At 40.9% G+C, this 27,983-nt stretch overlaps 1 protein-coding gene and 1 long non-coding RNA gene across 7 annotated transcripts in view; one reads left to right on the top strand and one right to left on the bottom strand.

Moving 5' to 3' along the window:
* RAD51B (RAD51 paralog B) overlaps nucleotides 1-27,983 on the bottom strand; it is a 678,552-nt gene that overhangs the window by 288,812 nt on the left and 361,757 nt on the right. The window lies entirely within an intron of this gene.
* On the top strand, nucleotides 11-23,664 carry LOC116591565. Its single transcript, XR_004286052.1, has 3 exons — nucleotides 11-100; nucleotides 7,459-7,668; nucleotides 21,872-23,664. It is a non-coding gene; the product is annotated as an uncharacterized LOC116591565 (long non-coding RNA).

Raw genomic sequence — 27,983 nt, 5'->3', positions numbered from 1 at the left:
CTAGTAACAACTGGGTGCCTTAAGAAGTGAGTGTACACACTAGCCAGAGTCCAGCGGTATATAAGGAGACCAAGAGATGGGCCAGTCAATTTCAGATATGGTGAGTAACATGAAGAAATAAAAAACAATGTGTGGGCTACTGACAGGACAGTCAGGGAAGTCCTGTCTGAGAAAGGATGTCTGGGCTGAGATCTGAGCCCCAGATCTGGGGTGCCATGGACTTCAGGGCACAGACTGAGGTAGAAGAGTCAAACATCAAGGTTCTGAGGCAGAAACAAGATTTGCCGTGCTCTAAGGACCCAAAGAAGACCAACCTGGCCGGAGGCAAGTGAGTGAGGAGAGGAATCAGGGAGGTGGGCGAGGCTAAGTGAGGCAGTGACTGGGACGCCCCCGGACAGAGGCTTCAGGTTTGGTTCCATGCATAGTGGGAGGCCCCTGGCAGGTTTCAAACAGGAGACTGATGTGATCTGGTTTGTTTCAAAATCTGCTTATTCTGAGGAATTAAAACTCCAATATTTAATCCCCCTTGTGAAGGTACAGATTTTGTGTTCGGTGAAACCCACTTAAAATATTCATGAGGGTTTGGTGAGTGCTGTGAAGTGTGTAAACCTGGCGATTCATAGACCTGTACCCCTGGGGATAAAAATATATGTTTATAAAAAAAAATTAAAAAATATATTCATGAGGGTTCAATCCCTCTTGGCCAAAGAAAGGGATGAAGAAAGAAGGGGAGTAAAAAACAGAGGGAAGGAGAGAGAGAGAAAGGGAGGGAGAGACAGAGAGAAAGGGGCAGAGAGAGAAAGAGAAAGGAAGAGAGGGAAAAAGAAAGAAAGGGAGAAGGAGGGAAAGAGGGAATGTCCAATGAGGTTCTACTGCTTCAGGCTGCTAAGAGTTGGGAGCAGGGTAAACAGGGAAACACAAGGCCCCAGAAAGCACAGTAGGAACGACCCAGTAAGGGCTTAGGCTGAAGCCAGGGAGTGTGTTCACAGCCCTGTTTTCTGGGTGACCAGCGACCCAGAGGAAGAAGGTATGTGATCCCAATGCACCAGCTGAATCTTAACAGTGGCGATGGCACAGAAGAAAAGTATTTCTAGCTGGAAACACTTTCAAATAGGATTCCAGTTCACCCAAGGCAGGATGTGGTCCCACTGCGTCCGTCAGCAAGTACTTATTACATCTCTACCAAATGCAGTGTAGGAACAGAAAAAGATGACAAAGCGAATATCGTGTAAATTACAGATGCAGTGTGCCTTTGAGGACTTGCGAGTCTCGGAGGGAAGCTGGGAGAGAAGGGGGAAATTCTCTGTAGTGGTAGTCAGAGCTATCTTCACATAAATGTGGGTATTCAGAGGTAAAGCTCCAACCCAGGTCTTTGGATTCCGGGTTCAACAATGTCAAACGTGGACGGACTCACAAAGCCCATGGTTTATGATTCGAACTGTAATGGGATGTGATCAGACACTCCACCAGCTACTTCCCCCAAGAAGACAAAGGTCATCCATAAACAGCCATTTGACTGAATCCACTTCAGCAAATTCAATCTCTTCCAAACCACCATCAGTTTCGTTTCCCTCTGGGGAAGCTACAAAATGTACATGGAGGAAGTGAGAGTAACCGGCTGGTGATCATTTGTCTTTTTTGAAAATGCGCCATCTACACATGACACGTATGCGTACGCAGAGACAAACAGCAGCTTCGGGGTGGGTGGGTGGGTGTGTATGCGTGCGCGCATGCGTGCATGCACACACGTGTATGTGCATATATATGCATTCTAACAGCTCGTCCAGGAAAAATAAGCATGACCTGAATATGTCAGGTGTGTCTACAGAGAATCTAAAGTGGTACCTCCCAGAGCGAGGATAAAATTGGCCTGGTTTTTCTGACTAGCAAGAAACGCAATTCTCTCCTCGCTGCCCAGAGAGAAATGCTAGCTCCATCAGAGGGTTTGTTTTTACGTTAGTCTCTGCCTTCCACTCAAACTACTTACAGTAAACGTGGCATTTAGTTCACCTGTTTAAGACAACAGTGATTTATAACAGTAGCTGATACACCACGTGGAACCCTCTGGCATATTCCATGACATCTGAAAACTTCGGTTTCTATCCATGTAAAACGGGAACCGTGAGATTCGAGTGGCTTCGAGTCAGGACGGCAGGAGCTTCAGCATGGAATCGACTGTGTGAGGTATTAGGAGAAAGCCTTGTGAACATCTTTTATGCTATATTCATACCCAAAGTGATATGTATGATTAATCTGATGTAGCTCAGAACTATGAGCTGGAGAGGCACGAGGCTCACTTGAGGGCCGGTAAGCCAACCATTCCAAAGAGAACTTCCTCTACAACCATGGGAGGACTCTCCTTCAGAGGCTCTCCAGGCACCAAGAAAGCTCTGGCACAGAATTCCTCTGTGAAATGGCTCATATCTACAAGGGCCTTCCTTTTGATCGACATTAATATTTGCTAAACGACGTATCAAGTCCTAAACACCTACTTTTCATCTACCTACAGAAGGTTATAGCAACCTTCTGAGGTGTATAGGAAAGTCATTATTGTCCTCATTAATATGATTAAACCGAGGCTCAGAGAAGTTATTGGAATTGCATTTTCTAGAGGAGGCAGGATTCTAATCTTAAATTTTGATGATGTCCGGCTATCATTATTTCTGTTAAGCAGTAAATTAAAATTAAACTTTAGCAAAACCATAGCAAATCAGAAAGCAAATCAGTGTTTGCCTGGAGCTGGGAAAGAGAGGGAACTGATCGCAAGGGAACACTCTGGATATTTGGGGGGTGATGGAAATATGGTTATCAGGTACGCCTATTTGCCAAGTCTCATCAAACTATGTACTTCACGTAAATTAAAATTTTAAAAATTGGATGTTAATGTAGCCTCCCAATTTTGTTTCACATAAACAAGAGAAATGATTGATTATCATGACTCCTTCTACTGCCTTTGTCCAGAAGATTCATCATCAAGATTCATTTGAAATCTTCTTATGGTAAATATATCCTCTGTTGTCATCTCTTTGATGTTAAATGCGATGACATTAAATTTTTCATATAATACCATATGTATTTACCTTGTCTTGGTTGCTTAGATTGAGATATGTTTTTAATATTTGTGGTTGTCACAGTGTTTCTATTATTAGGGTTACTCTGGGGATCAGAATCAGCTGAATTGTTCACATGGAGAGCTCAAAACCAAAATAGTAAACATTTCTAAAGAGTAAAAAATGTAATGTCCTTCCTGAAAGCACAATATTCTCCCCCTTTTCAAATTTCCTTTTACCCAGCAGAAGAGCATACCAGGTCCACAGAGGCGGTGAGGTAGACCAGCAAGTCTACTTTTCAGGGTGAGTCCCTAGTGAGGACTCAAGGCTTTGTTCTACCACTTTGGAGCTGATACAGAATCCTGATTCTATATTCCTAGAACCCAGACCTATATCTCTGTGGCTCTGCGTAGTACATAGAACTACATTAAAAAAATGGTTTGCTGATGTTTTTGATAAAATAATAAAATTTAGGGGTGCCTGGGTGGCTCAGTGGGTTGGGCCTCGCCTTCAGCTCAAGTCATGATCTCAGGGTCCTGGGATAGAGCCCCACATCGGGCTCTCTGCTCAGCAGGGAGCCTGCTCCACCCCGGCCCCCCGCCTGCCTTTCTGCCTACTTGTGATCTCTCTCTGTCAAATAAATAAAAATCCAAAAAATCTAAAAAAAATATTGAAAATCATAATAGTAATAACATTTACATCTTTTCACAACCCTTTACACAGTGCTTTCACATTTGTTACTGCACTTGAAGTGACAATCTTGGAGATTGGTACTATTATTAATCCTATTTCATAGAGGTATCAAAGTCATCATGAATATATGTAACTTGTCAAAAGACACTCAGCTTTTAGGTGCTAGAGTAAGAATTTTGTCTTACAGCCTGTCCTCCACTCTTTCATACCACTCACTCGAATAACTCCATGTAGATCAAAACTCCACCCTCCTTCCAGAGAAGGAAGTATCTAGAGTCTATTTTCAAGAGCGCAAACACTGATCATTTTGCTAGGCAAGGACTTCCTTATAAGCAGGGAAAGAAAGAAGGAACAAATATGATGAGATCATCCATCTACCACTTATAAGCCCCAAATGTACACTTCATCCAGTCTGGTGGTCCTACATCTTACTAACTGTGCGTAACCAACAATATGTAAAATTCATATTTTCCCAGGGCGCCTGGGGGGTTCAGTTAGTTAAGTGGCTACCTTCGACTCAGGTCCACATCAGGGTCCCTGCTCAGCGGGGAGTCTGCTTCTCTTTCTGCCCCTCACCCTACTCTTGTGAGCACGCTCTCTTTCTCTCACTCATTCAAATAAATAAATAAAATTTTAAAAAATAAATTAATTAGATAAAATCCACCTTTTCTTGAACATAATATTCATCCCTCAAAATACTAGCCATCCACTCTGTCCTCTATTAGATCTTGTGTGTTCTTTCAGAGCAAACTGTTTTCTTCCTCTGTGCTACTTGAGTCACACCAATAAAATAGCACTTACTATCTTATATAGCATAGTTAATTATTTTCATACCAGTATGTCCCACTGATCTGGGAGTACCTTATAAACAAGGTTTAGTGGGTGGAGCATGTGACTCTTGATCTTGGGGTTGTGAGTCCAACGCCCATGTTGGGTGCAGAGCTTAAATAAATAAACAAATAAATATTTCAAAAAACGAAACTAAACAAAAAACAAGGTCCATGTGTCATTCAGCTTGTCATTGGCACAGCACCTGATACATAGCAGATCCCAAGGAAATTATTGCTGAAAACTCACTATGGAACCTAACACGTGTGACATTCTTAGCCATAAATAACTGATCCATTTTAAGAGACCACGCTTTATTAAGGCCTAACCACTGTCCCAAAGACATAGAAATTCTACTATTATAATCCTATCTCCAAATCTAGTTTAAGAACTCTATTTTAACCACTGATGAAAATTATCACAGATCTCTAGATCATAAGGGTCCATTCACTCCACACATCAGGGTAATAGGAAATCCTATCAGTTAAGTGAACCACATATAGGACATGATGCTGAAATCCAAGACTATCCCACTCATTCCAAGGCATCCAGTCACTTGGCCAGTATTCCACCTAATCCACTGACCTAGATTATCCCATTTATTTCTGATCAGACTTTGTGGTATGCATTATATGCTAATGCAGAGATACAGTTCAGAGAGATGAAGATCTTTCCATGATCTTCATCATGTTTTTCATGATTTTCCATGTTTTTCCCACTATACCATGCAGCCTCCATACACATACTTCCAATTTGAGATTAGTAATATCCAGACAAGGCAGATGAGGGGTGGTAAAGGAGGTTAAAACACAGTTCGAACCCCTGTCTCTCACTTCCTGCCATCCATTGTCCTTGGGTCTTGAAAGCTTCTGGCATCTTATTCAGTACTCTGTAATCCCCCCAAACCGGATTCTACTAAACTCTTTTCTGATTGAACTAATTCCCAGCCTCAACCTCTTGCCTCATAACTATGTCAAGGCTCCATGCAAGTTCCAAAAACCAGCTTGAATCCACTCTTCCTTTCTTCTCTTTTCTAGCCTCTAAACGGTAAATATCCTATAAAATGCCTCCTGCATCTCTGGCATTTCCCACAAATTGGTAAGTTCTCTGATACCCTATAGTACTACTTACTGGTTCATCTAAAACATTCTCATGAATCCTTGGCCATCCAAAATACTATCTACTCAGAAAACTTTCTCTTCTTTTCTGCTCTGGTAAATTCTACCACAAAGCTTATAAACCTCAGATAATATAACAGAAATCTTGTTTAAGTAAGTTATTCCAAGTAAGTTATTCCAAGTCGCAGAATTCCTAGAAAACTAAGAACTTTAAAGGCATTCAGACTTCCCTGAAGATGGCCCCAAATGGACTAGGCATGTTGACCAATATGACAACCCTACCCCTGACTACCAGAAGACAGGGTGTCAAAATAGTCCTACTAATTTAGAAGCCATCATCCTAGAGTCAAACACAAGCCCTACCCTAAGCTATATACTCTAAGCTCTACCCATTGTTTTTAGTGAATTCTGATGGTGGGCATGAGAGATCATGAAACAGAGGGTACATCTGCAGAGCCATCTCAAAGGTTTGGCAAAATTGGACAAGCACCCACCCCTCTGTTTTGGAGGCCTTGGCTGTTGCCAGAAGAGAAGTATAAGCCAGTTAGAAGAAAGCACCCAGAAGGTGAAATTTACATATGAAGTAAATTTGCCACTGACTTCTCTTTGGGCTTTGCTTTTTGACAATCCTTTTCCCTACTATATATGTTGTTTATGATTTTTGCATTCTCCCTTCTGATGATCAAGGCTGCCATTAGTGCTCATTGAAACCAGATGTTTTCCACAAGAAAATGTCAGATGAGGGGAAGGGCTAGACCTGTTATGAAAGAATGTAGGCCTTACAACTTTCCTCCTCCACAAGACTTTGCAGATTTGACTCAGGTTTCCGAACTGAAAGCCTGACACATTCTGTTTTGCTTACAGTAAAATGTAGTTTCGTGTGTTCAAATAGGACCTAGTGTCAGAAGAAAAAAAAGCACTGTGAAATATACTACTCTTTACTGTACATGTAACCGATATTAAATAAATCTACAAGGTAAAATTAGCATCAAGTATTCATAATGAATGTTAATATAAAATAAGGTGGAAGTTCAGAAACCTTACTTAAATTTGGCTGAAAATATGTCATTACCACCACTGACACTATCTGCCCCATGAGTCCCCATTCAGTCCCAACCCATCTGTATGGCTCTTTGTATTCTTGCTTCCTTTTCACTTCTTAGGTCTTCCCTGGCTTCTGTGAAACCAGAAATTTGGCTTTTTCTAGAAGCTGGTTAGGTGTGGGTTATCACTTGCAACAAAGAATCTTGACTAAAATGTCATGCTATGCATTAGAATTTTGTGTTCAAACTCCTGGGTGAGCAGTTTGTTTTATAAGCAATCTGCAAACATTAGGAAAAGTGCCTGCAGATTTCCTGTTACCTACAATCCTTACAACACACCAGTGAGGTAGGAACCATCTTCTCCATGCCCCTGAGAAAGCTGAGACTCAGACGCTAGCTCAAGAAACGAATGGCTGACACACTGGGGAGGAGTCCACCTTGGCGGAGGAGACTCAGAATTCCATGGACCTCCTCAAGAAGTTGGGTGAGGGGGCAGGTGAATATCAGTTCCAACTACTCTTAGTAAAAAACCTGACTGGTGTGCTCGGTAGGTTGTTCCCTTCCTCGCTTACCAGATCTACAAGTTTTCTGCATGGGATTAGACAGACTGGGCTGGGGATGGGGCTGGGGTGGAAAGCGGGTAGAGGGAGTGGTGCTCCAGGGCAGCTGGCGAGGGGGGCAGGCAGGTGCACACAAGTTTGACTTTTACTCTGCTTCACCCCACAGTGTCTCAGGTCCCACTCCAGCCACCTTTGGCCCATCTCATCCGGCCACAGACACAGAATAAAAGGAAGACCGGTTCCTCCAACTGCTGACGGACGGAAAAGTCCTCACGCCTCCCTGGCTCTTCTTTCCTGCGCTGCAGCTTTTCCCTCCTTCTCTGGCTACAATGTCACAAACACACAGGCGGCAGCATTCGCATGGAACAATGCACAAGTAAGCGTTATTACAAGGTGAAGGGACTCTAGGGAAAAGAGCAGGGGTTACCCACCCTGGCTAGGATGGCTGGAGCCCTGCACTCACTGGAGGAAACCTTCTCACCCTGAAACTATCCATCAGCCCCCTAACCTTCCTGACTTCAGAACCCGGCCTTGGATTCCCTTGTTTCTCTCTCTTTTCTGTCGAATCTCACAAGTTCCTTCAGCCTCATCCTTTTTCCACGTATAAAGCCCAATACCAACCCTATACCTGTTATTGGTGTTGGGGGTGAGGGTGAGTTTGGCTCTCAGTGATGCCCATTCCTGTGCTCTAGGATCATCCATGACTTAAAAAATATTTAATATAGAGAGTCATATTTTACATCAGGATTGCATTCTAAAGTTGGCGTGTAAGGCAAAATTTACGTAGTCAAAATTACCCTGGAAAATCCCTTAAGCCTCCCAGTAAAAAATGTACGATTCTGTAGTTACAAACCGCACAGTAATATGTGTAGACAGTAATATGCATAGCATATAACTAAAAAAACGAGTGCGAAATACAATTCTGCAATATTTTTAATTATCAACAAGAAAGTGCATAGCTGAACTCGAATAAATTCGGCGGGATGCTAAGGCTACTTCTCCGTGTCTTTCCCCAACCCCCACAGGCTCTCTACGCACTCCTCTAAGTAGGCTTAAGGGCTCCATTTACATGAAAAGACAGACAGCTCCGGGAACCTTTGAGGCCTTCTCTTAAGATACACAATCACCACAAAAGGAAAAGGGAGAGCATTCTTTCACACAGATCTCTTTTCCTGTTTTTGCCTTGTGGCAGGAACAAAAGACGATTTCTGAAAGAGAAAGCCCGCAAGAAGTGCAGGCAATCATGGCTGTTCTGGGCTGTGAACGATGCCCAGTTTTAGGCTTTCTTTAGCTGTGACATCCTGGGGATGCAGGAGTCCGCCTGACCCATTGGCCGAAGGTCTCTGAAGGATGTGCCCGCCTTTAGAGGAAATCACTTCTAAGGAACCAAGCAGAATTGAATTAGAAACATGCACCCTAGCTGAAGCCTGGGGTAGAACAAAGCTTATGTTAAGCACTTAAGGATTAATGGAAGATTAATAATTTTTGCAAATATGCTCACAGTCCTTAAAGAACTCATTCTCCAAGTATATCTTGAAATATGTTATCAATGACTATTTATGTCACTGGTTGAATGTTCTCTTAAATGTGAGAAAAACAGCTTTTATCACTAGCCTCACTGTCTTCCTCTCCTGCCCATTTCCCCCCTCCCCACATACAAATACACAAACAAGGTCTCATTCACACTGGCCACCTTTTTGTTGAATTCTCCAAGCTTGGTCCTACCCCAGGGCCTTGACATCAACTATTTCCATCTATCTTGAATGTTTTCCTCAGTTTTCTCATCATTTAGGTCTCAGCTCAAACTTTCTGCTCAGAGAGGCCTTCTCTAACTACCCATTCCATAGCAGCCCGTCTCTCCACCACTGCCCACCCACCTCCCTGCTGTCACCTGCCTTGTTTTTATTTCCCTTGACACATTTATCACTATTTAAAAATACTTCAAATATTTGGGGTATTTGTTGTTGTTGTCTTTTTTGCTTTTGTCTGAGTTCGTCCACTAGAGCTCCTGCGAGGACAGAATCTCTGTCTTGTTTACCATTCCCTCCTCATAGTCTGGTTCGTGCCTGGCTCAGAGTAGGTGGGCAATAAATGTCTGATGAGAGAATAAATAATTTTCAAGCTAAACAGACATAAAGCTGTGGGCCATATAGCCTTAGCCCTCCTGCCTGGACCACAGCATGAGGCCCAGGCCGCCATGCCTATCCTGTCCCTCGTACTTTATGCACCAGGGAGAGGTCAAGAAAGAAAATGAAGCTTGAAGAGGTCAACTTGCAAGTGTAAAGTTATAGAGAGCCAAGAATTATTGTAGAATTGATAGGTCTGAGATTTCTCTATATACCATTTTCCCTCTCTGACTACTGAAAAAAGGGGAGAGATGTCAGAGATGTGGAACCATCACCCACCAGGAATATCGGGTCCATCACTGTCTGAAATCCCCAACAGAACTTAGTTGCCATGCTATTAATGAAGACCTAGGCTCCTACTAACTGGCCAAGCCAGACTCAGTAAGAACATAGGGTTCTAATCTAGGATATTATGGGGGAAGCAAGCATGGTTATGACATAACCACTAGATCCATGATGCTTTCTTATTTCACTAAAAGAATATACCACCTCCTTTTACAGTCCCTGTTGAAATCAACTCAACAGAACTTACTAAGTACCTTGCAGACCAGACACTATGCAGAGTGCTACAGAGGACACTGAGATGAGAATCAGTGGGCTCAGTATCAACAACTTGACTGTGGGAGGCATAAGACAAACATAAATGTATAAGGTTAAGAGAAGTACCAGAAGAGGCCCAGAGAGTGCTCAGTTATTACTATAATGAATAATCTACTCAGAAGGTAATATACAGAAGGCTGATGGACCCAATAATAAATTTATGTGTCCCTGTAATCTGAGCTGTGGAAAGCACCGGAATAGCCAGCTACAGAATAAAGGATACAGCAGTATGATAGTAAAAAACCATGATGAACAGGGGACAAACAAATATTTGTCCCCTTCCAATGTGACAGACATCATCCTTGTTACCTCTACAAGGATTATTTAAATTTTATAATAACCATGTAAGGTAAAAATTCTATTTTTATCCTGTGTTACACATGAGAAATGTGGAGCTCAGAGAGCTGTGATAAAGGACATGAATGGGGACACATCAGCATTGGGCCCAATCTTGACTCAGCACCCAGTCTCCTTGTCATTCCCCAAAACCATTTCCTTGCTCAAAATGTCATATAACCCACCTGTGTGAGACAGAAAACCCACACATCGAATAATTCTCCAAATCCAGCTTTTTTTAGTGATAATTACACAAACTTGCGAATTAAAGACAAACAAACAAAAATATGGATGTAAGGAAACCTACAGAACCCAGAAGGTGATTTCTTTTCCAGATGGCACAGAAATAATGTTACCAATTTTCAGCTATATGATTTATTTTTCAGAAATTTCTGGTACAAATATCCACTGGAAAATATCTAACTACAAAGCAAACAAACAAACAAAGAGACTAAAATAAATGTAATCACTGACTGCTTACCAAAATTTTCTAGGATGACTAAGAGAATTTAATTTTATAAAATGTGTTGCCAGCTTCTTTGACTTGACCTGAATGCTAATGTAAACATATACACTGGTGCCCTGTGCACGTACCTCCCACAGACCTGTGCTCATCCTCAGGTCTACACTTCATTGTACTTGGAATCATATGAAAACAGAGCCATTTATAACCATATTGTCAAATAACAACTGGCATTCTTGACCTTGTCCAATTCTCCAGTCCCTAAAAAAAGGCAAGTGTCTTCTTACTAAATCACATGTGATGAACCCAGCAAAGGCCTTTTAAGAATTCTGTCTGTGCTCTGAGTTTTGAAACCATCCTCCTTTTCTTTGCATTTTGTTCAGTGTTTTCAAACGAGAAAGCAAGCAAACAGGCTGGATGGAAGAAAGATTGAGTGAGGAAAGACCAACATCCACAACTTCCTAAAATCCTCCAGCTTCCTCTAAATGTGATTTCCAACATTGAAAAATTCATTCACATGCATCTAAAAGTTACATTTAGGGGCTCCTGGGTAGCTCAACTGCTTAAGCAGCTGCCTTTGGTTTTCGTCATGATCTCAGCCAGAGTCATGACCCCTGATGTGAGCCTGATGCGGGGCTCAATCCCAGGACCCTGAGATCATGACCTGAGCTGAAGGCAAATGCTCAACTGACTGAGCCACCCGGGGCACACCTTATTACTTTTTTTAAAGGAGTTTTTCTTTTTTCTTGACCCTATCACCCATTTCTCTTCCCTTCTCACCGCCACACCCCCAACCTCTGGCAATCACTAAATTTGTTCTCTGGCTCTAAGAGTTTGTTGTGCTTATCATTGTTGTTGTTTAATTCCACATATAAGAGAGATCATATGGTATTTGTCTTTGTCTGTTTCATTTCACTTAGCATAATGCCATCAAGGTCCACCCATGTTGTTGCAAACAGCAAGATTTCATTCTTTTTTATGAATCAGTAATATTCCATCACATGAATATATACCACATCTTCTTCATCTGTTTACCCATAGGTGGAGACTTGGATTATTTCCATGTCTTGCCAATTGCAAATAATGCTGCAGTGAACATGGGGGCGCAGGTGTCTCTTTGAGACTGTGATTTCATTTCCTCTGGATAAATATCCAGAAGTGGATTTGCTAGATCATGCAGTAGTTCTATTTTTAATTTTTTGAGGAACCACCATACTGTTCTCCATAGTGGCAATTTACTCTTTCTACACAGCAATTTACTTTTTTAAAAACATGAAGTATAAAAGAAACAAAAGACAGACTCTACTTCTACAGTGCTTATAATTAAGTTAGGAGGCCAAAAATCATCACAGAGAACATGTTAAAATCTTACTATATCTGTAGATATAAAATTTAGGGTTTTATAGTATCTATAATGGGAATCTTTCCCAAAAAATTACCAATCCCATAACCTTAACAAATGTTTTCATTTATCCATATTCCCCTCTCATCTTGATTCATATATACACAACTGTATAATTTTGCATTCTGTTTTTATTGCTTACCACTCTACAAAAATTCTAATCAATGCATAATCTTTAAAAATCATTTAATTTGAAATTATTATCAATAAATGCACGGTGTGTTAAGTTTGTATACTATAGTTGAACTAGATATTATTCCATTGTTAGACACTGGGACATCTTTCCTTTTGTACTGAATATTGCAATTAGTTGGACTGGTGCATTGATCATTTTGTAATTTTTTTTTCAGTTTCAGATTTTCTTGCTTTTCCCTTAGATCCTATATCCCTAGCAATAAAACGTTACATATGAACTTCATTCTTAGAAATATCAATTACTTTTAATTTCTTTAATATATCTTACGTGAATAGAACCAGATTCTATGTTGATAACTTTAGTACTTAATGGAACTCTATTAGGCTGCTTCCTGTGCCAAAGCTTATCTTTTTGTACAAACTGTCAGATCTGTAGAAGTGTAGTGGCAAGAGAGTCTGGTGAAGAATTAAGACAATAGGTGGTGGGATTTGACCCAGGCCTTGGAAATACACCAGGATGGTGAACTGACTGCAGAGAAAAAGGACACTAAAGAGAAGGAAAAGGGCTTGGGAGGAAAATCAAGTCATTATAACCAAAGTAAAATGACTGAGCAGTGTGCTTTCCAGGCCCATTTCCCTGAGAACAGAAGAGGTATCGCTGGGGAACAGCTGTGACCAGAAGGAGAAGGGACACACTATGGAAAGGACTGAGAGCCAGACACAAGCACTGAGACCTTCCCAACTAAAAGTAATCCAGAGTCACAGTCATCAAATCAGATGAAACATTTAGTGGACTACCTGATACGTCAAAAAGGGGACTTCAGGTACCCAAATCTTTCTGGCAGAATGAAGAGGAGCCTCTTATCCTCTCCATAGAGAACATCTGCAGCATCAAATGTCGAGGGGCCTGTCAGAAATGGCCAGGGAAATGGCCACCAACATTGGCCAGGATAGGTTACAAGGGTGGTGTAACTTCAGTTATGAGGGCTATACATCCAGGAACCAGCCCACAAATTCCATGCCAAAATAGGGTAAATCTAGAGGCATTTGTCAAATTCAGTGTGTCATCTGACCCAGTCTAGTCAGAGGTAAGGTGCACCACATATATAGGTTGACCACAGTATAATGTCCTGGATCCAGATGAACTTTCTTTGCACAGTATTTATTATTCTAATAAACTAAATGGAATGTTTAGAGATGACTGGAGCAATCTGATTGGCAAACTTACAGGGCATTAATTCTTCCAAGGTGACTGGTGCATAAAAAGTGAAACTATAGCACTCATATAAACAATCCACCTGCCTCGTTTCCCTCCCCCAGGCACCTCTAATTTTCAGCTTATGTTAGCTGTAAGACGAGCTAATGTTTTTAGTGTAGAGAAATGGCATTATTCCAGACATAGAACTTACTTTAAGAAAAAGAGGACAAATTGTATAGCCATACAGACTGTATCAATAGGTATCCATGACCAGGGACTACGATGAACTGCTACTACATTTCAGCAGAGAGGTGAGACCATGGCACGAGCATTTCAGAAACTAAATCCTGACTTATTCAGGCATCAGCTGTTCCACTTTAGGTGGAAAAACTATGTGATAACTTTTGCCTGTAAATATGTGTACTTTTGAACTCATCTCAATGAAATGACCACAACTCAACAATACAGTTGAATGGTCTCACTCTTTTAGGTCCTTCCCTGTGGGTACTGTGAAAAAGAAGAGCGAATGATTGTCTTATGGGGCAAGAAGGTTATAAAAGGAGCTAGACAAGTCAGATATGAAAGCAGGCTTTGAAACTATGGGGCCAGACAAGCCCCAGAGAGAGGTACACATCCTCTTTCCTGGGTCTAGACAAGCAATGAGGTAAGTGCCCTCTAAGGTCAATTCTTTCTTTTCTTTTTCTTTTTCCTTTTTTTTTTTTTAACCTAAGGTCAATTCTTAATTATCTCCAGTTAACTGTCTTACACTTACCTTTACTGTTATTCTCCACCTCTCACTGATATTATTAATATTAACCCTTTCTATCAACCTTTTTGTTTACCTCCATTTCTAAGTTTATTCTTAGACTCCAAAGAGGAAACATTTTTGGAAAATACTTTGAAACACAAACCTTGAGATATTAATGTTTTCAGAGTGGACAGCGAGAGAGGAAAAGGAAAAGAAAGAAAAGGAACAAGAGCACAGTGAAAGAGGAAGAGGACGAGAAAGACACGAGGAAGAGAGAGAGTGGGAAGAGAGGTACTCAGTGGAAAAGGGGGAGTATTTCTTAAGGAATCTCCACACTGTTCTCCAAAGTGGCTGCACCAACTTGCCTTCCCACCAACAGTGTAAGAGGGTTCCCCTTCCTCCATATCCTCTCCAACACTTGTTGTTTCCTGTCTTGTTAATTTTGGCCATTCTACCTGGTGTAAGGTAGTATCTCAGTGTGGTTTTGATTTGAATCTCCCTGATGGCTAATGATGACAAACATTTTTTCATGGGTCTGTTAGCCATTTGTATGTCTTCTTCGGAGAAGTGTCTTCATGTCTTCTGCCCATTTTTTGATGTTGATTATCTGTTTTGTGTGTGTTGAGTTTGAGGAGTTCTTTATAGATCTTGGATATCAGCCCTTCGTCTGTACTGTCATTTGCAAGTATCTTCTCCCATTCCCTGGGTTGCCTCTTTATTTTGTTGACTGTTTCCTTTGCTGTGCAGAAGCTTTTGATCTTGAAGAAGTCCCAAAAATTCATTTTCGCTTTTGTTTCCTTTGTCTTTGGAGACATATCTTGAAAGAAGTTGCTGTGGCCTATGTCGAAGAGGTTACTGCCTATGTTCTCCACCAGGATTCTGATGGATTCCTGCCTCACGTAGAGGTCTTTTATCCATTTTGAGTTTATCTTTGTGTATGGTGTAAGAGAATGGTCAAATTTCATTCTTCTACACATAGCTGTCCAATTTTCCCAGCACCATTTATTGAAGAGACTGTCTTTTTTCCACTGTATATTTTTTCCTGCTTTGTCAAAGATTAGTTGACCATATAGTTGAGGGTCCACATCTGGGCTCTCTACTCTGTTCCATTGGTCTATGTATCTGTTTTTGTGCCAGTACCATACTGTCTTGGTGATCACAGCTTTGTAGTAAAGCTTAAAATCAGGCAACATGATGCCCCCAGTTTTGTTTTTCTTTTTCAACATTTCCTTAGCAATTCAGGGTCTCTTCGGGAGATTTCTTAAGAAATTAAAAATAGAGCTTCCCTATGACCCTGCAATTGCACTATTGGGTATCTACCCCAAAGATACAGATGTAGTGAAAAGAAGGGCCATCTATACCCCAATGTTCATAGCAGCAATGGCCACAGTCGCCAAACTGTGGAAAGAACCACGATGCCCTTCAATGGACAAATGGATAAAAAAGATATGGTCCATATATACTATGGAGTATTATGCCTCCACCAGAAAGGTGAATACCCAACTTTTGTATCAACATGGATAGGACTGGAAGAGATTATGCTGAGTGAAATAAATCAAGCAGAGACAGCCAATTATCATATGGTTTTGCTTACTTGTGGAGCATAAGGAATAACACGGAGGACATGGGGAGATGGAGAAGAGAAGGGAGTTGGGGGAAATTGGAGGGGAGATGAACCATGAGAGGCTGCGGACTCTGAGAAACAAACTGAGGGGTTTGGAGGGGAAGGGAGTGGGGGGCTGGGTGAGCCTGGTGGTGGGTATGATGGAGGGCATGGATTGCATGGAGCACTGAGTGTGGTGCATAAACACTGAATTCTGGAACACTGAAAAGAAATAGAATAGAAAAAAAAGAAAGAAAGAAAAGAAAAGGGAGGGTATGAAAGGGGGAGGAGAGGGAAGAGAATAAGCAACTCTAGTTGGAATCATAAGGAGTACTTTTCCAGAAGTGAAGGGATCAAGCAACAGAGAGGGATATGCTGGACTGTTTTTTAGCCCTTCCCAAATCACCTCTTAATCACTCAGCACCTAATGAGTATTGCTAAAGCCCAATGGTACACCTTGCATTCAAATAGATAGAGGCTCTTCATAATGTTTATGCCATGGACCCCCTGGTGGTTTGATGAAGCCTATGGACCCCCTCCCAAAAATAGTGTTTCTAAGTGCATAAAATACATAGGATTACATAGAAAACCAATTTTATAGAAACCTAGTTTCTAAAATAATTTTTAAATATGTGAAATATTAGTAAATATGCTTCTGAATCCATTACACAGCAAAATCCAGTAGTGGGTCTCATATGAATATATGATGTTAAAGTAATGATGAGTATAAAAATATTTCAAGAGACCTAAAACAACTAAAATGTAATATTGAATATCTGTAGTTTAAAATCACGGGTACTGCTAATATTACTGTGGTTTGTTGCCTACATTCAGAATTGAAGGAAATGTCCATTTCAGTGATAAAGATTAGTGAAAATGGAGACGTAATTCCTTTCTCATCCAATTTCGGAATTCAGAAGTGGGGAAGAGCAGGTCCATTTGACACTAAAATAAGAAACGCTTATTCTATTCTCATATAAAGAATAAAAACAACTGGAAAAGTTAGTCTCTCTTGTTTTATGAACCTTTTAATTTAAGGGCAGCATCAGAGTCCACAAAATTATGCAGACTAAAGTTGCTGAGAAAACCAAGAACTCCGAAGAAACGTGACTGAAAAAACAACGAACATGAAGTGGCACTAATTATAAAGGCTCTTAGGAAAGGCAAGTCCTTTCCAAAGTCCTAAAAAAGTACTAACATATTGGTGGCATTGACTAATTGAAAAAATTAAATTTGAGCCCCACCTCATATGACACATCAAGGTGAGAGCCAGACAAATAAGAATGAAATATAATTAAGACTACTCAAAACACTAGGGAAAAAATGGGTATTTTTCTTCTTTGTTTTTAGTGATTTTGAGACAGAGTAGGATTTAATACAGTACTTGAGGCTTAACAAATATACTAGTAAAACATATGGCAAAATAATGAAGTGGGGAAGAGTGTGGGCTCACAGATCAGACTGCCTGGGTTTACACCACTTCTATTTATATAGAAATGTATATATATATATACCCTCTGCCTTAGTTTCTTCATCAGTGAAACAGAGATAACAGAACCTACTTTACAGGTTTGTTATATAGAGTAAAAATATATAAATTTATGTATATACAACAGTTGACATGGCAGCTAAGTGCTAAAAAATGTTTTATTTTTATTATATAAATATGTGTTATTATTATTGTCATTATTATAGCTTCTTTTAAGGTCGTTTTAAGCCTAAAAAAAAAGAGGTGATAAAGGAAAATACTAATACAGTTGATTATATAAAAATTTAAGACTTGTATAATCTGTTATGGTTATCTGCTATGGTTCTATAAACAAAATTAAAGGACAAATGAAAAACTAAGGAAAATAATTGAAATAAATATGAAAGACAACAGGTATAGCCATACCATATAAAGAGTTCTTATAAATCCATATAAAAACACACATTAACATTCCAGTAGAAAAATGAATAAAGGACATAAACAGAAAACTCACAGTAGACAAAATACAACATGTAGACAATTTGTTCAAAAAAAGATTTCAGGATGCAAGAAAATAGCTAAAGTAAATGTTAAATAGAAAAATACTGGGGGGCGCCTGGGTGGTTCAGTAGGTTAAAGCCTCTGCCTTTGGCTCGGGTCATGATCCCAGGGTCCTGGGATTGAGCCCCACATCGGGCTCTCTGCTTAGCAGGGAGCCTACTTCCTCCTCTCTTTCTGCCTGCTTCTCTGCCTACTTATAATCTCTGTCAAATAAATAAATAAACAAAATCTTTAAAAAAAAGAAAAGAAAAGAAAAATATTGAGCCAAAACTACACACAGTGTGTTAGTTTTGTAAATACTTGCACAAATACATTGAAAACTTCATAGAAGTAAATACACGAAAATGTTAAATCCTAGTTAGAGGATTATGAGTAAGTGATTTTTATTTTCTTCTTCATATTTTTCTGCCTTTGTGAGTGGAGAACTTGGCCAAATTTACAATGAGGAACATTCCTTTTTGATTAAAACACATACACATACACACACATAGAGCATTGCTTGAAAAAGTGAAAAATTAGGAGCCATCCAACTGTCCATCAATAACAAATGGGTTAAAAATACACATAATCTGTATGCATGTATTTAATATAAATAGGCGACTGTTAAAAAAGAATACAGCATATTTCTTTCTGCAGTGTTTTCACATAAAAAGAAACAACTTGCAAAACAGTTTATGTAAGCATGACCCCATTTAAAATACTGTGTCTATTTCTCCATTATTTGGCAAAAATATGTGTGTGTGCATGCACTCGCACGCACGGCATGCCTGGAAGGAGGGGTGGTGAAGGAGAAGTAGGAAAATAGATTAAGGCCTGGGGGAGTGTACGGAATTTCCAGAATCGACAGGACCATGTTCACATTCACATGTAAATTCAAAAATACATATCCACGCTGGATTTACATAATTTAGATGGCTCCTATTTCTCCATTCACATAATTTCTCAAGACCTACACAGACTATTTCCAGGAAAACCAGAACCTAATCGTGCTCTAAAGCCCAAAATGTCCACAGCTAAAATACAAGTTAAGTGTGGTGTATGTGTGTGTGTGTGTGTGTGTGTGTGTGTGTTACATTGTATTTTGCTGTTTTCAAGTTTTAGCTGCCTGGTTATAGGTATACTTAATTCCTTCAGGCTGTAGGATTAAAAAAGGAATTTGGGTTCTTTCTCTTCTGTAGAAGCTACAAAAGACCCTTTAGAAATAAGGGACTTAAAAAGAAAGTCTTCTGGCTCTGAAAGACACTTCTTTTAAATTCTCAATAAAAATCAGTTCCTTCCTGCACCTTACAGGTTACAAAGCCTTCCCCAAATGGCAGACAGGTCCATCTTTATGTGCATGGCTGAGTGAGAACTGTGTTCAGTCATAACAGACCCTGGTGTTTTTCCTATAACATCGGAAAATGGAGAATTTCTACATAAATGTGTTAGCATAACATCTTTAAACAACATTTATTCCTTCTCATTATTGAAAACAACAGTATTTCACATTTTTATAAGGGTTGAGCTGGAAAAGCACAGCACTAACGTCTCAAAAAAATCTTCAGAGCAATGAGCCAAGACTCTGGGCCCCGCAGACATGGAGGCAACTTCAGGTGGCTTGTGAACACGGGGAGACAGTGGTGTGTTTGCAGGGCACTTCAGAGAACAGAAGCCCATCATGGGAAAGTCTTTTTCTTAAAATTATTTCCTTTATTCTGTTCTCCTAAACATTAGAGTCAAGTGATAACTCCTCCACATTCCTTCAAAAGTTTCAACAGGTTTTAAGCTATTTACCAGCATTTAAAAGAGAAAAAGACTCTTCCTTTCTGTAGCTACATTCCCCTCTGAAAACACAACACATGCTTGGCTCTTTCACCTCATGCTTTTAAGAAGGAATTTTAATGGGATGGAGCTCCTCGAGGTGCACAAACTTAGGGGGGAGGAGCACAATAGTAAATTATACAAAAAGACTGAGCCCACTGGCCACTGCCAGTGATGTAAAGTCCATAAACAAAATGTGTCTTAAAGAAAAAAAAAATTCCTCCTTGAAAGGTGCAACAGAAGAAGATGAATCGCTGCTTTTTCTCTGTGTCTGTCATAGAAGAGCCAAGGACTTGTCAATGACTCCAAACAGCAGGGCCTTGACAACTGGTCAAAGACAACGTTGTTTTGTCCAGCGTCTCTCTGCTCTCTGGAAGCATTTTCCTCCCAATTAATGTAAGTTATGAGGCTGCACTGAGGAGCTCAATAAATGGAGACTCGAGAAGATTCGCTGGCTCTTTCATGCTGAAAACCACGGTAAACTGATAGCTACAGCTTGTGTCCACGAGGGTGCAGGTGCCGGAACTTCTGGTCACCCTCTGCTCACAACTGTGAGCCCCCAGCTCTCCTCTGTCATCCTGTTTAGCCAATATTCTCTCCTCTGCTATGAATGCCCCTACGCCAACACACTATGCCTCAACTCTACATTCCTGTTTTCTTGTGGCTAGACCCCAGCTCCTCAAGTCTCTGGTTTTGAGATGTCGTTCGGATGTAGGTGTCAGGCCCTCAGTGAATTAAGGCTGTGAGCAGGGGCTGGGCAACACCCAAACGGCCTGTTCCCAGAGAATTTGGCCTATTCTGAAAGTGGGTTTCTTTTTCCCCCATGGATAAAAATAATAAAACCACTACCCTTGTGTTGTTCACTTTGGAAATACAAATCCAAAGAATTCTGCCAAGATACGAAACCATCTAATTAAAGAAATTGTTTAAATTTGGGTTATTTCCCTTAAAAGTAAACTACACAGCTCTATACCTTGAACATTATAATGAGAAAATTAAGCTGCTTGACTCAGAAACAAATATAGAAGCAAGCCGTGACTCATTTTTACCATTGTTCTATTCCAGAAACTTAAAAGCATGGCCTGCATAGCGAAGATCCACATAAAAATGCACAGACACATTTGCTGTAGTCCGAAGAGCAGAAGATATCAATTAATTGGAGGGTGTGAAAATAAAGACAGAACAAATGGTGGGGTGGGGTGGGGTGGGGTGGGGGGAATAAGGAGGGAGGAGTGACAAACAACAGCAAAAATATAAATAATTCAGAATGGATGCTACATACAAAAGTGGGAGCAAAGCCAGGCTATAGTTCAGAGACTGGATGTAGGGTTATTTTGTGCAACACATTGATTCACTAAAGCACCAAAGCAGCTATTAGAGGAAACAATAAAGAGGTCCCCTCCCCCTGGAAATTTGAACCCTGCTTTGGAATTTTTATGACATTTCATTCTTAACAAACAAGAAAGTCTCACAGTCCCCTTGTAGCTTCAAAGCAGCACTGGGGTGGTGGCCTGCGATAGATACCCTTGGTCTGATTTATAGATGTTGCTTCAGGTATGCTCAAAAGTCATAGGGTTTATTCTTTATGAAAGAGAAGCAGCTCTGGCAGGCAGACCGATAAAGCCCCCCAACCTACGGGCTTATCCGGATGACTGCCGCTCACCTGGGTCACTTCTACAGGCCCTCAATTTGCCAGTGCCTTCCCTGTAAAAGTAGGGTCATACCAGCAGCCCCAGCTCCAAACTACAAATGTCCTGAGATTCCCAGGTAGAAAGTAGTGGACGGTGTGGTGGGAGTCCCTGTGTAAAACTACACACCAGTTACTCTTCGTTTTATGCAACAAGTGGGCTCCTGAAAAGTCAAGCTTTAAATACTTCTTTTTTCGTGTTTGTAAATGGAATCATTTACAATTCACATCAGGAACTTGCTATTTAATGAAATCCGATTGTGGTTCCAGCTGTAAAGCACAGAATCCTTCCGTAATTAAAATAAAATCTTTTTTTGGATCCATTTTAGACATTCAGACTTGGTTTCACTAGAGTTCCTTTAGAGTAAGGAACTTACTGAGTGTCTACTTAGAGTGTTATCCCTAGTCATATGTATTTTGTTTGGTTTTAATGCTACTCTTTTCTTTTTCAGCAAAAACTCCAAGAAGTATTTGTGGACCCCAAATTCCCACTCTTCACAGCTTGGAAGGACACACCTGGTGCTGCTGCTTTCCTTAGCCTGGTGAGAGAAGCCCAGGGGAAACAGACACTTGGAGAGTGTGGAGACACCAGCAAATCATTAGGGGGGAAAAAAAAAACCCCAAAACAAAAAAACAACTGGAGACAGTGTTGCCCCCACCATGCAGCAAGATTTCTAAGCTAAAGAACTGAACCACCATCCAGCTGCACTTTAAAAACACAAGCCTGTTTTGTATACCTGAGTCGGTGAGGCCAGCATCTTCCGGCTGACCCAGGTCTGCCACGGCTGCCACAGCTGCCACAGCCACAGACACGACCGACTCAGGGCAAGGACTTGGGCGCCTTTGCCCCGGACCCTCGATGAGCTGCTGGCGCTCAGGGCAAAAGTGCCAGTGCCACTGGGGGCGTCTACTCCGATCTGCCATTTCAAAGCAGCTGCCTGCAGGCCCTGTCTGCCCTCTGCTAGGGGAATGCAATGGAGCAGAAAAAATAAAATGCTGGGGAGCTGGGAGGTGGGGACAAAAAGAAAGAAAGAAAGAGGGAAACCTTAAAGGCACTATCTTGCAAGCATATGTTTTAGAATCACTGCAGCCAGTTCCCTGTCAAGAAAATATTGGCCAGGTTGTCTGGTCCGATCTCCTGCAGCCCAGGATGGCTTCTGCCTCCCAGCTCAGGTCTCTCAACCAAGAGCAGCAAGAAACAAAGGAGACCGCACTTTGTGGTGTAGTCATTCTGCCACCTAGTGTTACATATCAAAACAAACCAATGACCACTTGATGCGTTAGAAGAGGAAAAAGAGAATGGAGAACACTGCTCGTGGCATTTGTTTTTTCCTTTCTAGAAAAGAACATCCTTTCCTTATCCTGGAAGCCTGGGAAGGCATCACCAACTTTTACAACAGTCATTTTCTCCTTTGAATTGAAAGCCAGAAAGCATTAATAGGTCTGCAGTTTTGGATGTGAAGGAGAAAGGAGTTAACGTCAAAACACATCTTAATGATTTCTTAAAAGACCAATGCTTCCCGGAAGGAGGAATATAAGGTCAGGGCAATACCTCCATGTAAAATAAATATCACAGATACGATAATACAAACCAGGAAGCAAAACCACATAGGACTGGGTGGGGACGGCATACCCCTGCACTTTCTGCCCTAGAGAAGAGAAGAAAAAGCAAGCAGAAAAAAACCACGGATTTCTACTTAAGACATCATCGCTTCTATAGCTAACTCACGGGGAGGTCATGAATAGGCTGTAGCCTACTGGAGAGAAAGTCTTGGGTTTGAGTCCCAATTCATAGCTTCCTGGCTGGGCTGGATGAACTGTTCAGGATCACTGAGCTGTGATCTGCTTTACTAGAAAACAACTGTACTTATGTCTATTCTTCCTTCATTCACAAAACTGTCCGAGAGGATCCATTAGGTAATGTGCGTGAAGGCATTCTGTCAACTATTGAGCACCATGAAGACCATTTCCCCACGCTATTATTTCTTTCTCAGGTTTACCGTTTACGTGGCCCCTGGTGGAAAGAGTTTGGGTAACCAACCTGTCCTAGAGTGCTAGTGTTTACCCTCAAATAAAGTGATTTTATGGCTAAAAGAAATATTAAGTAAGAAATATTCAAATATTCACGTAACATATGAAAACACCCCCCCACTAGACTAATGAAAAATTATCACTATAGTTTTAAAATCCAGTTACTCCAAATGTTTCTCCTTAAAATTACGTTCCCTTGAGAATGATAAGGTTATCTGATTAGCTGTTTCTACTAAGATTGATACAGTTGTTCAAGTTCTTAAAGTGACAGAGAGCCTGAACTGAACTTCTCTCATGGGCATGGCCTGCCTGGTGATGATCAACCAAGCATCAGGAACTCTAGCTTTTCATTTCTGTTCCCACAATAACCAAGTGGGGCAACTGCAGGCAAGTCACCTAACTGCTCTCAATTTCGGTTTCCAAATGTGCACAAAGTAAAGGGTAGAATTTAAAAAAAAAAAAAAAATGCTCCTTCCAGTTCTAGAATGAAAAGTTGTTCTTCCACTTTCGAGAGTGAAATTCAAAGCTCAGGGTAGACCAGCTACACTGTAATTCTTGAGAAAAGTCCTAAGAGTTACGTAAATTTCCAGTCCCTGGACAGGAGGGATAGCCTCAGGAGAGATGGCCACTGCAGAGAGGTATTTGTGTGTTTTCTATCAGCATCTCTTAAAGCTGCTCAGAAACTACTGTGGGCTAAAACCAACAGATTTCGAGAAAGTGCTTACCCAGCCACCTACCTAGGCTTTCAAAATTCCAAAAGAAGATTTTGCTTCCATTTAGCTCTGAAAACACTTTTTGCTCTTTTTAGTAATATTTTTAACAATGCCAAGAAAAGAGTTCTGTTTATCCAGATTTCCTCCCTCCCTACAAATGTCAACATGACTTGGGAGTATAGCACAAACAGCCTGGAGTTTTCATGATGTGAACATCAGACCAAAGTCACATTGCAGAGGGATCAAACTCGGAACATGATTGCCAATAAAGGATACCACTCGTGCCTAGAAAAAGCCAGCTCTTGATTTCTCTTTCAGAAATCATAACCGCAGTGGTTTTACAAGCTCTTCTTGCCATATGAAAGCCACCTTATTTTAAATGTCCCAGATACCCTCTCCCTTGGGGTGATGCCTGTGCCTAGTCTTGTAAACAATGCTCATCTTTGCTCAGTCCCACTGGTGGCTGCTAGGTCTGTATATGTCGTGGATACATTTGGGCCAGGAAGATTTAGTCCTTTACCTTCCCCCAACTACTGGAACTCCCATCACCCATATCAAAAGGATTTTTTCAGGCCTTGCCAATAATCTGCTGGAGGCCATGGAAACAAACTTAATCAGGGTTCTCATCAATCTTTCTCCGCTGGCCAAACAGAACCAGGAGGCTAAAAGGAAAGGTGGTGGTGGACTCCTTTTTTTTTTTTCCTCCCTCAAGACACACTTCAGTCCACAGAGTTGGGCCCACTCTGGATTCCTGGGAGCTAACTTTTTTTTTTTTTTTTTTTTTGAGGAAAGTTCTGGGATTTCACATTTGCCTCAAACTAAATACACATGAAACTTTGAGTCTAAATTCCACAGCGCCTTTTAAAAGGAGGGGCCTTGCCCCCCCTTGGTTTACAAAAACCCTGAAGGCTTGTTGTAGCTCATTCATTTTGGCAGTTTTCCAGGACAGCTGACAAACTGAAAATAAGCACACTGCTGTCCCCCCTCCCTTACACCGTATACCACCTTCCCCCAATCTCTGACAACCAGCACTCCTCACTTACACACACACACACACACACACACACACACACAGAGTCACAGACTCTCAAAAAAACGTGTAGGTGAACACCACCTCTGCCTCATGGCTCAGAGTTTAGTAGAGATCTTGAATGTTCCTGGTTTGAGATTACAAATGTGAGTCATCACTGGTTTAAATCAGGTTATAGGATTAGAGCCGTCCTCAGTATGTGAGAGCAGAAATTCACCTTTTGGGGGATATGTGTCTAAGGTCAAAAATCTCCCTGGAGACAGGCCTGCCTCTACTCCCAAACTGCCTCTGCGTTTCTGTCCTTTTTGATAAGCAACAGGCAAAGATAGATAGGATAACGTTTGTTGCACAATTTGAAACAACTATTTGACTCCATCCTCTGGAACCCCTGTTGCAAAGCTGATTTGGGAGATAGACATAAGCAGCATCACACACGAGCAAATACCACCAGTGCTATAAAACCAAATGATGGGCTCCAAGTAGACAACTGGTCCCCCATGAAAGGCACCACAGCCATGTGCCATTGATATATTACAAATCTGACAAACAATAGCTGGAAGTCTGCTCGACTCAAACTTAGCAGTAGGTCCAGTTCCCCAAACTGGGGAGGAGAAATAGGCACCTAATTTGTAAAGCTTTCCAGAAAGAACCACTTCCTCTGAAGTATTAAATTTATAGCCACCTCAGTTGCTGGACCTCACCCTGCCTGGGGCTCTTCTAGATCACAATATGAGTGGAATTAAGATCCCTAGGATCAGGACAAAGCCTGATGGCCTAGAGAAGATGGAGGAAACAATGAGGACATAGGCCACAGTTCTACCTAGGTGTTTTTACCTTGGAGTCAATCAACACATCTCAGCTCTTTCGTGTTAGGATATTCTCCAACAACTCCTTCGAAAAGAAAGATGATAAGCTTTTCATACAGCCCTCACTCAACTACCAAAATGTTAGGAGATTTTCTTTATGAAGTATGCTGATTAATTGCCAAGGCAACACCTGTGCATCCCCCTTTTTTTTTGCTATGGGAAGCATTCTAGGAAATTCATGTACAAGACTGCCCAGAGATCACCCACCCATTGGCTTGGAATGCAGTGTGACCAAAGGCATTTCCAGAGAGCTCACAGGGCACAATGGCTATGCATGGGTGGATTTGCTGGATGGATTAGACAAACCAACCGCAACCTTTCCATCTTTTGTTTCGATTCCTTCCAGTAGATTGGCCTTGTTACCAATACTGATGCCAAGACTAGCAATTGCTTGCAACAAAGAATTGTTGTTAACCCCTACCCCCTGCTTCATTCACCCTAATTATTCTCCAACAATACAATGGCTTCAAAAAGCCTCCAACTGTCCAGCAGACACTATGGGCCAGAGGAATCACTGAACACAAGCAGCCTATCAGTAAAAGACAATACTGAAGCAGCTTCTGTCTGGGTATTTGCCCCATCTTCCCTGAGACAATGAGAGAGAGAGCTCAGGGAATAAAAAGGAAGTCCTACCCTACAGACCTTTTGTTTGTCTGCCAATGCTATATCTGTTCCAAGTTCTTGGGCGTATCCTTTACCACTCCCAAATACAGGAAAAAGCCTCAATTTCCTAGGAAATGCAGCTTCTATGTTTTTGATGAATTCTTATTGCAGCCAAATCAGACTTCAATGAGGATTCCGGTTCGGATTTTTTTTTTTCTTAAGGTCAAGTACATCTTATATACCAGAGATTTGTGGGCCACTGAGACAATTCACAGCAAGTAATAACAACATAAATAGTTCTTTCCGTAACATTTCAGATGACAGCATGGAGCCCGCCAACACATCAGCACCTTTGCTTTGTGTTTGGCTCTTTTAAACAAATAACATGCGTTGACAAAGTAAATGAACAGATAAATAATAGGCTGGAAGCAGGCCAACATGAAAGGGAACTTGTTTAAGAAATTGAAATTGATACAATAATCCTGAAGGTTTCCAAGCAAGGAGAAAATTAAATGAGAGGAAGCTTCTGTTGATTACAAATCAACACGTAATTAGATTGGGAAGCACCCACGGTGATGAAATGCCAGCAGAAGTAAAAGGTCAGTTGTTTCCAATACTCAGTACTGTCAAGGCCCATGTTTAAGGAGAACAGACCAACACAGTGAGCCAGAATCCCAAAGATATCCCGGAATAAAGGGGATTCATTATAGTCTATTTGAGTCATCAAGTAGTGTATGTCCATATGTAAATGGAACATGGGACCTGGAATGTGTATAGTATGTCAGTTACTGTAGAGCAATTGAAGCAATAAAAACCGAGCCTCCAAACCATGCCCACAGCAGAGCTATAAATAAATGAACAAAGGGAAACTCAATTCCCCAAGGAAGGAAAAGGCTGGATCAAAAAAAATCAGCAAGCTCTAGACCTTAGAAAATACAAATAACACCAAGCGTGACAACTTCACCATTATGTTGCTCATTAATTCTCACATGCCAGTAACCTAACCAAAAAGAGAAACTATTAAAAATATGAAATCATCCATAAAGTTGCTTTTCACATAAAGATTTGTATAAGAAATTTACCATAGGAAGAAATTCGAACAATACCTTATAGAAGGAAAAAAAAAAAAAGAAACTTCAGTTTACTGGAACTTGCAAAGGCTAAGAAATGTAATCATCTTGAAGATATGTCACTAACTAGAAAACAGGCATGATAATTCCAGGCAAGTTCGGGGTGTGTTTTCAAAAATTATAATACCAAAAATTGTGGCCACAAAAAAGGGGAAAGAAATGTCATCAATTATCATATGTGAATCAAGGCA

This window comes from Mustela erminea, chromosome 5, assembly GCF_009829155.1.
Source record: "Mustela erminea isolate mMusErm1 chromosome 5, mMusErm1.Pri, whole genome shotgun sequence".
Lineage (NCBI taxonomy): Eukaryota > Metazoa > Chordata > Mammalia > Carnivora > Mustelidae > Mustela > Mustela erminea.
The sequence above is the reverse complement of the archived record's forward strand: the minus strand, read 5'-3'. Positions and strand labels throughout refer to the sequence as shown.